This window comes from Hyperoodon ampullatus (assembly GCF_949752795.1).
Source record: "Hyperoodon ampullatus genome assembly, chromosome: 12".
In the NCBI taxonomy this organism is placed as follows: Eukaryota; Metazoa; Chordata; class Mammalia; order Artiodactyla; family Ziphiidae; genus Hyperoodon; species Hyperoodon ampullatus.
Window position 1 is genome coordinate 68,952,623 of NC_136925.1, and position 16,607 is coordinate 68,969,229.

Consider the following 16,607-nt stretch of genomic DNA (forward strand, 5'->3'; position numbering starts at 1 on the left):
CATGATATTTGCCCAAAGGTAATGGCAAGGGTCATGTTGCTTTAATCTGTCAGGTGAAAAGTTTCTCCCAGTCAGTGCCTAAAGGGCTACAGTCTCAATTCCCACCCTTCACTCCTGTTGGACCAACTGTTAACAAAGGAGAGAGGGTGGTGGAGCTATTGGTATGAGTGCCATCAAAGCAGGTGCTAGAAATATCTTCATCCTTATAAAAATTTAGAAAAGCAGTAACTGTGTTTAGTCATATTCCCAACAGTCTAGCTGCTTAAATGCCTGCAAGAGCTACCTGCCAAACTCCACTTCTTATACTTGGCACGTTGCAGGGATTTGCATGCGGCTTTGTCAACCAGATAGTTTTCCCTCTTTCAATTGCCCCCCTGACTTTGGAGCCAAGAAACTCATTCCATGTGACTCTATTGAGTACTTCCTGTCTCCATCCTTTAAGTGGTTTGTGGTTCAAAAGTCATTATAAGAAAGTTGTTTGGAATTCAGAGCATTTTTTCTCCCATTAAAAAAATGTCATAAATGGTGATTAGCTTTTTAAGCCCAAACATACTAACTTGTTTAACTTAGAGTGTAATGTTCTAGTTGTAGAAATGAACTACCATTTATAACTGTGGTTTTTTCTTTTTAATACAGAAGAAAATTGTTTGTGAATTCCAAATTGGACTGCCAAGAAGAAACCTGAAGTTGCAGCGCTGGCCCTTGTGGTCCACCCCTCTCAAGCCACTCACTGCTGTCGGCCAAATGAGAGGAAAATCTCTTAGCTCTACCCAAAGGCAGGGATTTCTGGAGTGGAGATGGGGGAAACAGGAGGTGGGAATACAGGCCTGGGGGAAAGAGTAAAACGTGAACTATAGCAAAAGCCTCTTGGCAGCAGTGACAGAACTCTCTGCCTTACTTTCTTCTCATCTTTCCCCCCTTCTTTTCCTCCGTGAGGCCGTCAGCATGGGTTTACAATGCCTGGGTAGTCTGGTCACTGGGAGAAGCAGAAGAGGTGTTTCTATACATGTGAGCCTGATGGGGGTGGTCATTTGTATTTGCAAGAAATTCTATGCATTGGGGACTGCCTGTATTTGGAAGAGTCAAGAATTCTTAGTGTTCTTTTCTCAACTTCTAGGCTGCATTGAGAAATTATTAGTCTCTATTAAGTCTTAAAACTTTCTAAAAGTGCATTTGGTGCCAAACTTTATAGAGTTGTATCAAAAACAAAACATCAAACCTGTACTAACATTGCAATGTAATTTTATTTATTTATTTATTTAATTTATTTTTGGCTGTATTGGGTCTTCATTGCTGCATGTGGGCTTTCTCTAGTTGAGGCCAGCAGGGGCTACTCTTTGTTGCGGTGCGCGGGCTTCTCATTGCAGTGGCTTCTCTTGTTGCAGAGCATGGGCTCTAGGTGCGCGGGCTTCAGTAGTTGTGGCACAGGGGCTCAGTAGTTGTGGCACACGGGCTTTGTTACTCCGCGGGATGCGGGATCTTCCTGGACTAGGGCTCAAACCCATGTCCCCTGTATTGGCAGGTGGATTCTTAATCACTGCGCCATCAGGGAAGCCCACAATGTAATTTTGATAGGAACATTTTGTTATTTTCATAAGGCAGGATTGGGTAGAGCAGTTAAATTAAACTTAGCAATCATGTATTTTTTTAAAAGCAAAGATTAGTACATTAATTACATTAAAAGAAAGCACTTCTGCTTAACAAAGAATACCATTAAAAAATAAAAATAGGGTCTTCCCTGGTGGCGCAGTGGTTAAGAATCCGCCTGCCAACGCAGGGTAGACGGGTTCGAGCCCTGGTCTGGGAAGATCCCACGTGCCACGGAGCAACTGGGCCCGTGAGCCACAACTACTGAGCCTGCGCGTCTGGAGCCTGTGCTCCGCAACAAGAGAGGCCGTGATAGTGAGAAGCCCGCGCACCGTGATGAAGAGTGGCCCCCGCTTGCCGCAACTGGAGAAAGCCCCCACACAGAAACGAAGACCCAACACAGCCAAAAATAAATATACATAAAAAAACAGTGGTCCCCAACATTTTTTTTAAAAAAGTGTTTTTAACATAATTAGTAAACAGAGATATGTTAATTAGAACAATGAGATATCACTATATGCCCACCATTATTAGCAAACTATCAGAAGTTTTATAATACCACATATTGGTGAGGTATTCTAATTTTTGGTGGGAATGTACTGTAAATTATACAGCCACTTTGGAAAACAGTTTGGTATTATCTAAATTGAGGATATCCATACCCTATGTTCAAGCAGTTCCACTACGGGATGTATAGACGTGGTTTTCAAAGTAGGGTCCCTGGATCAAGCAGCATCAGCATCACCTGGGAACATGTTAGCAATGCAAATTCTTGGGCCCTACATCAGATCTACTGAATCAAAAACTTGGGAGATGGGGCCCAGAAATCTGTTTTAACATGTCCTCTAGATGATTCTGATGAAAACTAAATTTGAGAACCACTGACTTAGAGGTTATTCTGTACATGTATACAGAACAACACAAAAACAGAAAGTTCATAGCAGATTCCCAAATGGAAACAACCCAAATGTCCATTACTAGTAGAATGGTAAATTCATTTTTAACTTTGGACTAACTGAAGCATCTTTATATACTGAGGATTGAGAACAAGTCAAGGGAAAAGATGAAGTTAAAAGAAAAGAGCACAATTTGATGGAATAAGTTAAAGATCAGATAAAATCTAAATGGGAGGGTGTTATCTGAGGAGAAAAGAGGTGCTCCTTTGTTGAAGACTAGAGAAGGAATGCAGAAATGTCACTGAGGGGGTAAAGTAGGAGGATTTGAAGTTTATTCATACATGAGAGCCTTTATTTTCTTTATTATTAAAAATCAAGGTCATATGCAGAGAAGAAAGACAATTCACCTGGTTTAGTTCGGCCAGAATGATGAATTAAATGGAGGATATAATGAGACCCATCACCCCTGCATCCTTTGAATTCTTGAGGGTGACACTAAACTCTGCCACTCCACTCCTGAGATGTAATATTGTTTTTGATTTACAGTCTTGGCTGAGAGGTGAGGGTGTAGTTTCAGGGACTTCTACTTGCCTTTCCTAGTACAATAACTCTTATTCTACAAGTCAAGGAACTAATATGAAGGTTCTGTAAAATCCTAATGTCTGTTCCAATTATACTTTCAAACACTGGGGAAATGATCTCTGTGTAGATCTGTGGATGAGTAGACATGTATACCTGGCTAGGTCTCTATTAATACCTTGACCCTCACATACTCCTACTCTAACAAGGGTGTCAGAAGGTGCTCTGGGTCTCTGGATATTAACATCAACTCAGACTCTGTATCTAATAGTCCTTAAAAGAGCCATGTATTCCCCTGTCTCTAGTGCATGGCTACCCTAGTGCACAGCCATAAGACCCTTTGGGGAAGAACTGGGAGAATGAGTACTATATACACTTGCCACGCTGTTGCAGAGTCCTTCATGGGGATCTAGCCTCTTTTTCAGACAATGGAGACGTTCTGTGGTGGGTTTGAATATTGGCTCAGGCTTAAAAAATGGGCAAGGGATCATGACTTTCCATTGAGGCAGCTGATCATAGGCTTCTGCTCATCTATTCTTGGTCTCTTTTGATTATATATATTAAGCAATATCCTTGGTGGATGCACATCTATCTCACTCCTTAGAACACCTTCTTCTATTAAATATCTCCACAGATTCCTAGAGATCAGCCCCCTATCCACTCCATTCCAAACTTGCTGCCCATGAAGAACATTATACCCATGTTGATTTTGGTGATAAAGTGCTACCATATGGCTTCTGCTCTTCTGGGAATCCTATCATCTCCATGGCTATTAGGGATCCTAGTTCTATAACAGAACCTTTCATCAATTCCAGCCTACAGAAGAGAGCCACCACTGAACTTTTTTTTTTTTTTTTTTTTTTTTGCGGTATGCAGGCCTCTCACTGTTGTGGCCTCTCCCGTTGTGGAGCACAGGCTTGGGATGCGCAGGCTCAGCGGCCATGGCTCACAGGCCCAGCCGCTCCGCGGCATGTGGGATCTTCCCGGACCGGGGCACGAACCCGCGTCCCCTTCATCGGCAGGCGGACTCTCAACCACTGAGCCACCAGGGAAGCCCCTGAACTCCTTAATGACACTGATTCAGTGGGAACTCTGGAGCATTAATTGCACCTGAGAGTTGGTCCCTTCTTGAGACAAGGAGCTCAGTATTTAGTATCCCAGTGTTAGTAGCTGTGGTCTGCACCAAGGGCAAGGCGGCTCCTATTCAATACGGGGCAATTCCCTGGAGAAGAAAGCACTTCTTCAAAAGTTGATAGCAGCCAATGCCTAGAGCAGCTGGGGGATGGGTACAAGGATGTGATCAAAGTGATCTGGGTGGCGCAGATCCTGAAACTTCTGCGCATTAGTTTCCTTTATCTATAAAATAGGGATATCAATACTTAGTTCTCGGATTTATTTGGGAAATAAAATGAAATTAAATAACAGGCAGCTTGAATCTACGTGGAATTTGGACAAGCCAGGATGTCTGGGGAAAAGGGTTGACTCAGTCTGCCAGTAGGCTGTTTGCACGTAGATTAAAGAGCATTGTGGGAGAAGATTCAAATTGTGATTGTTATTAAGATTCATTTGGTCATTTACTCCCTGACAAACATTTAGGGCTCTTCATTCATGGGTCAGCACTCTGCTAGGCTGTGGATGTTCTGACTGGTTTAAATGTGTGGAAGTTGGGGAGGTGACCTATCGGAAGTCCCTTCCTCTCTGTCTTGGAGCTAAGAAGCACTGGGACATGAATCAGGCATGATGAGCCTGCCCAAGTCGGAAACCTGCAGAGACTGGGGGCAATAAGGAAAAACAAACGGGTATTTTACTAAAATCTCTAATATACTGGAAACAAGGAGCACAACTTAGGAACTCATCTAACAAAGTCTTGCATGTGAATGGGGGTGGGGATCAGGGCAGCTACTTCCCACTTCACAGCAGAACATCAACAGCTTTGTCATCTTAAGGGCTTCACTGCCTCCAGTGTGATGGTAGACAACTGTGCTGGGAAGACTTGTCAATAGATAGCACTGTGACTCTGCAGGACTGTGGCAGCAGGTGACAGGTGTGGACATTCGTGAGTACATGTGTGAACCCTCTGGGAACGCTCAGAAATTCTCCAGGCCCCCTCCTCAGCTTCAGGCTGATGAAGCCTGGTTACAGCTCTAGCCTGTCGAGAACGTTCAGCTGGGTGTGCAAAGCTTTACTCCCATTATTCCACCCATTATTCCATTCATCCTCCCCAATTCAGTGTCGTAAACTTGAGCCCCTATGTCACCAAGGAGGCACCCTAAATACACATTTTAATTACTGTCAGTTTAAGGAACACTCTAGCTCCCAGACACACCCTCCCAAATTCTTTCATTTAATGATAAACTCTCTGTCAAAATCTGTTTTTTTTTTAAATTAAATTCCAAAGTGGCAACTATTTATTCAAAGTGAGTAGAGGAACCAAAAACCTAGAGTATCTAGTGTTCAAAACTAACCTTTGCAAAAAGATACTGGTTTGTTGTTTTTGTTATGCTTTGTTTTGTACCTAGATGATTCCATGAGTCACTGGCTGAATGATTTGTCTTTTCTTTTGTTTTCCCCTGCCCTAGAAAGATAACTGACTTTCCTTGTATCAAAAAATGACTCAACATTGGATAGAATTAGGGCTAAAAATATTAGCCTTATGGTTTATTTTCATTCCATCCATATACTTAACCTAAGCCTTCTTTTCTAGCTTAGGATTCTGCTGGAGTGATGTGTAATCCTGAGCTCTGACGGGTGTCCCAGTCCTTCCTTAAAACCAAGGTTAATACAAGTGCATGAAGTAGTTTTAATCAGATCAGAAACAAGAACTATGGCCACAAAAAGAAGTCAGATGTGGGATACACAGAGGGACAAATAACATAAAATTACAAAAGGGTTAATATGAAATCCCATTTCTTAGGAAGAGGTGTCCTTATAAAGCCAATGTGGGGGTTATTTTCAAATAATTTATTAATCTTAAATTTGGAGTTTGTTTATTTCAACAAATATAGCCATATTTTTCCTGTCTTAACCTACTAAAGAGCCAACATGGCCAACATGGACAAATGATTAATATGAAATAGAATTTGTAGCCCTATTTTAACACACAGACAATTCAACGTTGAAACTATTTTCATTTCAACTCTGTCACAAAAAAATTAGTAGCAGTCAAAACTATAATTTTCTTTTCTTCCTACTTCTGAATAGGCGTGAGAGATTAAAATAGAAGGTTAAGTAACATAAGTGACCTACTAAATGACCTAGCAAGTGTTTGACTGAGATAAGTTATAACACTTATGCTAAAAATTGAAAAACTGTCACTTCCCTGTTAGAGCTGAAAATAGCTCTTACTGTTGTTCTTCCTGATGCAAATCCATATTCAGCTTTGTATTATTAACACAAATCACTCAAAACAATTCCAAATGACCACATATAGACTTAGACAGAATTATGTAATAAGTAATACTAGATTGTTGATAAAGCCTTTAATCCAATTTGAATGAGTGCCTCATCCAAAGTGAGCTGGCTTGAGGTTTTTCTCCTTCTTTCTATAAATTTAGTGCTTATATACCAATCTCATTTAATGAATATGTATTATGCAGCTCTCAGGTAAAAATCCAGAGATTAGGTGTTCCCAGTACTACAAAGGTGAGTAACATGTAGTGGGTACTATGTAATTTACAATATAATTGTTGCTATGAATATGAACATTTTACAATTTATTATAAAGGAATGCAGCATAAAAACAGCAACTATTCAGAGAACTGGTAGGTTATTTTTAGTAGAAGTGGTGAAAAATGACTTTATAAAGAAATATCATTTGGGAGAGGTTTGGATGTCTGGGCAGCATTTCAAAAGTTGGTGCTGGGCTTTTAGGAGATCATTCTAGTGGAAGGTCTGTCATGGGAAAAACCATGGAGAATGGAAAGGTCATGGTATATTCAGAGAATGGCCAGTTGAAAGGGATAAAGTAGGGTAGGGAAGGAGAGGGAGAACAAGTTGAAATGGTATTATGAAGGATTTTAATACTGTGTTCAGTAAAAGCGTTTGGACCTAATATGTAAGTAATAGGGACCCACTGAAGATTATGGGACAATAATTTAATTAAATCTTTGTCTTATTTTTTAATTTTTTTTGGGGGGAGGGTACGCGGGCCTCTCATTGTTGTGGCCTCTCCCGTTGCGGAGCACAGGCTCCGGTCGCACAGGCTCAGCGGCCATGGCTCATGGGCGTAGCCGCTCCGCGGCATGTGGGATCTTCCCGGACTGGGTCACGAACCCGTGTCCCCTGCATTGGCAGGTGAACTCTCAACCACTGCGCCACCAGAGAAGCCCCTTAATTTTTAATTTTTATTGGAGTATAGTTGATTTACAATGTTGTGTTAGTTTCTGCTGTACAGCAAAGTAAATCAGTTATACATATATCGACTCTTTTTTAGATTCTTTTCCCATATAGGTCATTACAAAGTATTGAGTAGAGTCCCCTGTGCTATACAGTAGGTCCTTATTAGTTATCTATTTAATATATAGTAGTGTGTATATGTCAATCCCAATCTCCCAATTTATCCCTACCCCCACCCTTTTCCCCCTTGGTAACCATAAGTTTGTTTTCTCCATCTGTGACTATTTGTGTTTTGTAAATAAGTTCATTTGTACCCCTTTTTAGATTCCACATATAAGCAATATCATATGATATTTGTCTTTCTCTGTCTGACTTACTTCACTCAGTCTGACAATCTATGTCCATCCATGTCACTGCAAATGGCATTATTTTGTTCTTTTTTATGGCTGAGTAATATTCCACTGTATGTATATGTACTACATCTTTTTTATCCATTCCTCTGTCCATGAACATTTAGGTTGTTTCCATGTCCTGGTTATCGTAAATAGTGCTGCAGTGAACATTGGGGTGCATGTATCTTTTCAAATTATAGTTTTCTCCGGATATATGCCCGGGAGTGGGAATTGCTGGATCATATGGTAAACCTGTGCTTTAAATTTATGACTAATGACAGTGACCTAAAAGAATCTGAAAGTGGAAGCAGATAGACTAGTGAGGTGGTGTGATTATAATCTAGGCGGGAGGTCAAATTTTGGAGACCCTTGAAATGTTAGGCGCCTGAGTCAAGGACATCTTGTTTTCCCCAAGGTCCGTTTCCCTCTTCTTCCTGTACTTATAAATCCCCCCATTTTAGTCAGACACATGTCCATTTGGAATAGAGATTAATCCCTGCCTCCCTTGCAGTTAGATGGGTCATGTGTCTAAGGTCTGGCAAATGGATGTAAGTGGAAACAGCCTGTATAACTTCTGTGGAATGATATTAAAGGAAGAGGTTTCATATTCATCTTTTCTCCTTCCTGATGGTTAGAATATAGTGTACTGAATGTTTGTCCTTGCCCTCCCACCCCCAAGTTCATTTGTCAAATCTTAACTCCCAGTGTGATAGTATTTGGAGGCGGGGCCTTTGCAAGGTGATTAGGTCATGAGGGTGGAGCCCTAGTGTATGGGATTAGTGAGCTTATAAAAGAGACACAAGAGAGATCTCTTGACCCTTCTGCTATGTAAAGACATAGAGAAAGGACAAACATCTATGAATTAGAAATCAGGCTTTCACCAGACAGGAAATCTGCCAGCACCTTAATCTTGGACTTCCCAGCCTCCAGAACCATGAGAAATAGATTTCTGTTGTTTATAAGCCACCCAGTCTATGGTACTTTTGTTACAGCAGCCTGAACAGAATAAGATATAGGAACATAATGACTAGAACTGGAGCAGTCATGCTCTTGGGCCATGAGGTAAGCTCAAACGTGGAAGCCAAGCATGGTAGAGCAACAAGATAGAAGGAACTCGAGTGCCTGACATCCTGGCTCTACACATGAGAACTGGAATACTTATCTCTGGAACTTCATATGAGAGAAATAAACTTCTGTCTTGTTTTAGCCATTGTTATTGGGGCTTTCTGTCATTCATAGCTGGCCATAATCCTAAATACAGCACCCCATCCATGAGCTGTGAAGAGCCACAAAAAGTTTTAAGCAGAGGAATGAAATTATGAATATAATCTACTGTAGAAGATTGCTCACCATATCTTGAAAGAACTGGAGAGATGAAAAACTCCGGGCAGAGACACACCTTGGAAGGCTACGTCAGCAAATCTGGGTTGAGATGGACCTGGACAACAGTGGGTTAGCGGGAATGAAAGGCTAAATGTGATGTCATTCCCTGAATATGCCCACAGCCCTCTCACAGCTCCCACATTTTTGCTCTTGCTATGCCTTCGGATTAGAAAGGCTTCACCTTCAAGACCTAGTCCCATGACATTGTCTTCAACATTCTCAAGTAGAGTTTTATTTTTCCATAAAAGTTTGCCCGCTTATTTATTTGTTCATGCTAATAGTGCTCTTTCAAACTCTTTCTTGTTGAAACTCCTTAGCCTTGCAGACAAGGCTCTCCAGGAGCTGGCAGTCATGGAGTGTTTACTATGTGCCAGGCAGTGTATTAAGCCCTTTATATGCATGATCTCAGTGAATCCTCAGTACATCTCTATGAGTAGAATAGCCTGTCTCTAAGAACACTCCAAGATTCCCCGCAAAGCAACCTCTCTCTCCTGGTTATCCTATATACACAAGGGGATGTGTTGTTTCTGCCCTGGAGCTTTTCAGGAGGCCTCTGGGGAGATGGCTGTCCCTAGAGATGGAAGCTCCCAGAAAAGAGAATGTCAGAGTGGTCAACACCTATTGTCTTCTGCTTTCTGTATTAGCTACAATTCCTCAACAACAAATAAACTCTACGCCCACTGATCCAGTGACTCAACAAACATTTATTGAGTACCTACTTTGGAATTTATATTCTACAGTTTATTTTGGTGAAGGAAATAAAAAACAACACAGTTTTATTTCATATTATTTTACCATAGACTAGTCAGTTACTCTAATACCACTTGCTGAGGTATATATTTCCCTCTCTGATTTGAAATAGCACATTAAAAAAATTCCTCGTAAAAGAATTTCATATATGTGTGTGTTTATCTTGACTTTGTACACTCAAATTTAGTATTTATTCCTGGGGATGACCTTGTAATTGTGTTTTTCTTTTAGCTTTTGTTTTGAAATAATTATAGACTCACAGGAAGTTGCACAGATAGCACAGAGTCCCATGTACCCTCCCCCCTTTGGTGACATCTTACATAACTGCACAACATCAACACCAGGAAACTGACGTTGGTAACTTACTGTTAACTATACTTATTTGATTTTTCACCGTTTAAAACAATTTCAGGCACTGTTGGTATGTGTGTGTCTGTAGTTCTATGCAATTTTATTCCGTATATAGATTCATGCTACCACTACCACAATCAAGATACAGAGTGATTCCATGAACAAACTCTTGGTATTTGCACCCACCTCTCGTCTTCCCCCACCCCACCATTCTCATCCCTGTCCCCTAGCAACCATGAATGTCTCCACCTCTATCATCTCATCATTTTGAGAATGCCTTATACATGGAATCACACTGTACATAACTTTTTAGCAGTACCATTTTTCACTGAGCATAATGCCCTTGAGGTCTATACAGGTGGCTGCCTGTATCAACAGTTCGTTTCTTTTTATTACCAAGTAGTATTACATTGTATGGATGTAAGTTTGTTCAACCATCCATCCGTTGAAGAACATTTGGGTGGTTTGTAGTATTTTGTTATATTATGAATAAAGCTGCTATGAACATCCACATATAGATTTTTGTATGACTATAAGTTTTCATTTCTCTGGGATAAAAGAGTGTGACCGCTCGATTATATGGTAAGTGCATATTTTGTTTCGTAAAAAATTGCCAAATGATTTTCCAGAGTACCTATACCATTTTACATTCCCACCAGCAATGTAGGAGAAAGTCAGTTTCTCTGTATCCTTGCTAGCATTTAGCATTATCACTATTTTTTCCGTTTTTTGAAAAATTGTGATACAATTTACATACCATAAAAATCACCCTTTTAAAGCATACAATTCAGTGGGTTTTCACATATGCACCATCACCACTATCTAATGCCAGAACATTTTAATCATACCTGAAAGAACCCCTGCGCCCATTAGCAGTTATTCCCCACTCCCCACCCCTCCCCCCAGCCCCTGGCAACCACCAGTCTACTTTGTGTCTCTAGAGACTTGCCTATTCTAGACACTTCATATAAATGGAATCAATATGTGGTCTTTTGTGGTAACACTATTTTTAATTTTAGTAGTTCTAATAGGTGTGTAGTGTATCTAATTGTAGTTTTAATTTGTATTTCCTTAATGGCTAATGATGTCGAACATCTTTTCACGTGCTTATTGGCCATCCTTATTTCTTTTTGGTGAAATATTTTTTCATGCTTTTTGTTTGCTCTATAACTGGATTATTTACTATTGAGTTTTGAGAGTTTTTTAGATATTCTAGGTATAAGGCCTTTGCTAGATACTGTATATGGCTTGCAAATCCTCTCCAAGTTTGCAGTTTGTCTTTTCATCCTCTTTGCAAGGTCTTCCATAGCACAAAAGTTTTTCTTTTTTTTAAAATTTATTTATTTTATTTTTGGCTGTGTTTGGTGTTCATTGCTGCACGCAGGCTTTCTCTAGTTGCGGCGAGCGGAGGTACTCTTCGTTGCAGTGTGCAGCTTCTTACTGTGGTGGCTTCTCTTGTTGCGAAGCACGGGCTCTAGGCTCACGGGCTTCAGTAGTCGCAGCACGCAGGCTCAGTAGTTGTGGCTCGTGGGCTCTAGAGCACAGGCTCAGCAGTCGTGGCACATGGGCTTAGTTGCTCCGCGGCATGTGGGATCTTCCCGGACCAGGGATTGAACCCTTGTACCCTGTATTGGCAGGCAGATTCTCAACTACTGTGCCCAGGGAAGCCCCAAAAGTTTTAAATTCTGGAAATTTATTAATGTCCTCCTTAATGATCATACTTCTGGTGTTATGTCTAAGAACTTGCCTAGCTAGCCCTGCTTCAAAGAATATACAAAAACAAAAAGCACATAATAATGAACCTATTGAAAGTTAGTGATATAGAGGAAAACCTTAAAAGGAACTTAGAAAAAATGTACATTAAATATAGACTTTAAAGTGCTGAAAGCACTTTATGGTACAAAAGGAATTATTGATATTTTAATTTCATGAATATATATATATGAATATGTGTGTATACATATACATACAGGGGGTCGACCTTACACAGTTGGATTGCTGGTTAAGCAGACTCTGAAAGGCTGATACTGGAGCCTGAAGTCCAGATAGGCAGACAGGAAAGGAATATGGGCATAAAGTGAGGGAGAGTAAGAGCAAGTACCCCAGAACATGCCCCAGAAGGGTTTTAAACACTTTGTTTAATGGAGAATATATCCGGCTAGGTCCCAGCAAAAAACAAGTTTCTTCCAGGCAGGATTTAGATGAGAATCTATTAAGTTTATGAAAGTGAAGATAGGTGAAGAGAACCAGGAAGGAAACCTGAGGCATCCAAAACCGGCAGGAAGGCTTTCCTTCTCCGGAGCTGCAAGCAGGCCCCAGGCTCCACGGGAGCTACAGTGATCAGGGACACTGTTACTGCCAGAACCTCGGTGTCACCTGGAAGGGAGTGGGAAAAAAATATTCTGTCTAGTCTCATCCTGCCTTTGGAACTCCTGGGGATTAAAGAAGCAGATAGAATGGCTGAAAATGAACCTGGGAGGACACACAGAGAATAGCTAGCACAGTGAACGATCTCTAATTCAGCCAAACTTCCTAACATTTTACCAAAGAGCCTGAAATAGTTATAATGGTAAATAATATAGTATAGAGTTCACATTTTCTGTGAAACGTGTTCTTTTCCACTGGTGTTGAAACATATTCATCATCATCTTGACAAATGCCATTAATTTTCATTTTCCCTCAAATGGAACATTGCCCTATAAATCATTTTCATAGGAAAGACGGACTCAACTCTCAATAAAAGTGATTTATGGAAATCTGCCATGTTCTCACTCGGCTACTCAAATTTTCTGCATGCAGTCAACTTTCTTAAGTGTTCTGAGCCACAGTAACTCATGGTCAGGCATTGAAATGCAATTCAACTATTACCAAGATGAAAGTGTATAATGGGTTAATACGTCATTCAAGTAATAACATAAGAAAGCAAGCAGCTCAATAAAGTCAAAGCACTCTATGCACTTAGTTTGAAAAGTGGTGGATTTAACTCATAAAGTCAATGCCATAACAAAACACTTCTCAAGTACACTCTAACCTTAAGTATAAGTTTAAAAAGTCAAGCATAACTCTCTGGCTCTTTCTCTGGAATATAATTGGCACTCACCCTTTCTTCCTTCCTCCCTTCCTCCTTTCTTCCCTCCTTCCCTCTCTTCCCTCTGTCTCTGTTTTCAAGCACATTTATGTACACTGTCTTATTTAATCCTGAATAGAGGCATTATCCCATAATGTAGATGATAAAACTGAAGCCCAGGAACTTCGAATAACTTGCCCCCTGTATCTAGCTAGGGAAGGTACAACCCAAAATTGAAAGCAGATAATCTGCTTCCCCAAACTCCCTACTTTAATTAAAATACTTTGTAATATTTTAAAACACCATTTACCTGCCTGCTGACTCTGTAACCTATACTTTCTGTGACCTGTCATCTTAAAAATCAGTCTTCTAGCTTCACTCTTATGATCGCCCTGCTTTGCTAGAGGGCTGTGTTAATATAGCCTTACAGAAAAGCTTAAAAAAATTTTTTAAAACCTCTTTGTAAAATTATCAGCTCTACAGTGACTTTCTTAAAAAAATTCAAGTGTGAATAGTGACCTTTAAAAGCCACTCTAGGTCAAGAGATAATAACTTGGCTCTAGGAACAGAAGTCACCAAATGCACCTGAAACATACATAACCAGCTCCTAAATCAACTCGAAAGAGGTGTCTTGCCGAAAGTCTGTTTGTCTATTTAATCTTCAACAAGGAGTGGAGAATGCAGAGTAGAGGGTAGGGTTTCTCAGACACATATTTTCAGGAAAATCTACTCTCATTCACCACTTTCTCTCCATTCACAATATAATACTAATAGTATTTATTGAGTACTCACTACTTGCCAAACATTCTTCTCAGATCTTTACATAGTAAACTCACTTAATCATCATATGGATCCTGTGAGGTAGGTGCCCTTATAATCTTGATTTTACAAATAACACAGCAAGCAGAGGGATGTGAGTAACTTGGTCCAGCTAGTACTGGCAAAGCCCAGGTGGTCTGACTCTTTTTTTTTTTTTTGGCTGTATGTGGGCCTCTCACCGCTGCAGCCTCTTCCGTTGTGGAGCACAGGCTCCGGACGCGCAGGCCCAGCGGCCATGGCCCGCGGGCCCAGCCACTCCATGGCACGTGGGATCTTCCCGGACCGGGGCACGAACCCGTATCCCCTGCATCGGCAGGCGGACTCTCAACCACTGCACCACAAGGGAAGCCCTGGTCTGACTCTTATACTCTGCATCTTACTGCCCTCCAGCCCAGGCCTTCATCAGGTCCCACTTAGATGTACTCCCATCCACCTGTGACCTTCTTCCAGAACAGGAGCCATCTGTTCTAGTAGAGTTCTCAGTACTATAAACGCTCAGCAAAATTTATTGAGTGATTGATGAATGACAGGAAGGAAGGAAGGTAGGAAGGAAGGAAGGAAGGAAATAAGGGTGAAAGAATATACAAACAGGGGTTCAGAAAGGTCAGAAAAAGAAAAGATTCTTTTAGAGTAGGTGGGGTAAGAAGAACAGGTTACATCAAGGAGTCTTGAATTTCAATAAGCAAAGATAAAGAAAAGGGAATTTAGGTGGACAGTTATATAAATAATTATATAAAGAAACTGGAAATTACATAAAGAAATTGGAAAGGCTGAAGATGCATTCAGAGAACAGCAAGTTGCATAAATTGGCAGCGACTTAGTCTTGGGCTGCACGAGGGGAATGCAGGGGGAGGTATGATCAGGTAAGTTAAGGCTAGTTTGTTGAATGTTTTAAATGGCAGGCTGGAGGGATCGCTGCATAAAGAATTGGAAGCCGCTGGAGGAGTCTGAAGGAAGAGGAGAGAGGATGACAGTCTCAGGACTGCACTAGGGAAACTAAAATGGCATAAAATTTCAGAGAGGGTGTGACTTTGCTTCAGCCAGTCTGGTGGCATCACCAAACCAATTCCACTATAAATTAAACTGTCTCCTTGAGGCTCTTTGTCCCACACAGGTAATGTGAATTCAGACTTCACATTTCTATGACTATCAACTTTATGCAAATTCTCAGGGGGGATTTTTTTCCTCCCCACATCTTGTGTCACGTTTAGATAGAGGTAAGACCCAGATTGAGACAAGATGGTGGGCTTTCAATGAGGAGCTGTCAGGGGATGAAAACTGGTGTGACTAGAAGCAGATTGTAAAAGCAGTCTCTATCAACATTTTTTCCACTCCATCTGATAAGCATCTTGATTCTTTATGGCAGCAGCAGCAATAAAATAGGTAATATCAAACAGAACTATCTTGAAACATTTATTTCTAATTCAAAATGGAGCTTTATACTGTGTTTGTTATAAATCTACATATTCTTCTCTTCCAGATGACTATAAATGCAAAGCAGAGCTTGCTTTGACACTTTCAACAATGAATAGATTCACCCAGGCAGAAAATCAATAAGGAAAAATTGGATTTAGTCTGCATGTTAGACCAGATGGGCTTAACAGATATTTATAGAACATTCCATTCAACAGCAGAATAAACACTTTCTCCAGTACACATGGAACTTCCTCCAGGATAGATCATATATTAGGCCACAAAACATCCCTTACTAAATTTAAGATTGAGATCATATCAAGCATATTTTTTTACTACAATGGTATGAAACTAGAAATTGACTACAAGAAGAAAACTGGAAAATTCACAAATATGTGGAGATAGAACAATGCCACTGAACAACTAATGGGTCAAAGAAGAAATCAAAAGACAAAATTTAAAATATCTTGAGATAAATGAAAATGGAAGCACAACATCCCCAAACTTATATAATACAGCAAAGCAGTTCTAACAGGGAAGTCCACAGCAATAAATGACTATATTAAGAATAAATAAAGACTCAGATAAACAACCTTCCTCTACACATCAAGGAACTAGAAAAAGAAGAACACAATAAGCCCAAAGTTACCAGAAGGAAATATGAAATATCAGAATGGAAATAAAAGAAATAGAGAATAATGACAGTAGAAAAAATCAGTGAATCTAAGAGCTGTTTTTTTCTTTTTTAATAAAGAGAAACAAAACTGACAAACTTTTATCTAAACCCACCAAGAGAAAAAAAAAAAAGAGAGAGAGGACTCAAATAAATAAAATTAGAAATGAAAGAGGAGACATTACAACTGATACCATAGAAATACAAAGGATTATAAGAGGTCACTAGGAACTATTATATATGAACAAATTGGACAACCTAGGAGAAATGGAAAATTCCTAGAAACATACAACTTACCAAGACTGAATCATGAAGAAATAGAAAATCTGAACTGTTCCATTACTAATAAGGAGATTGGATCA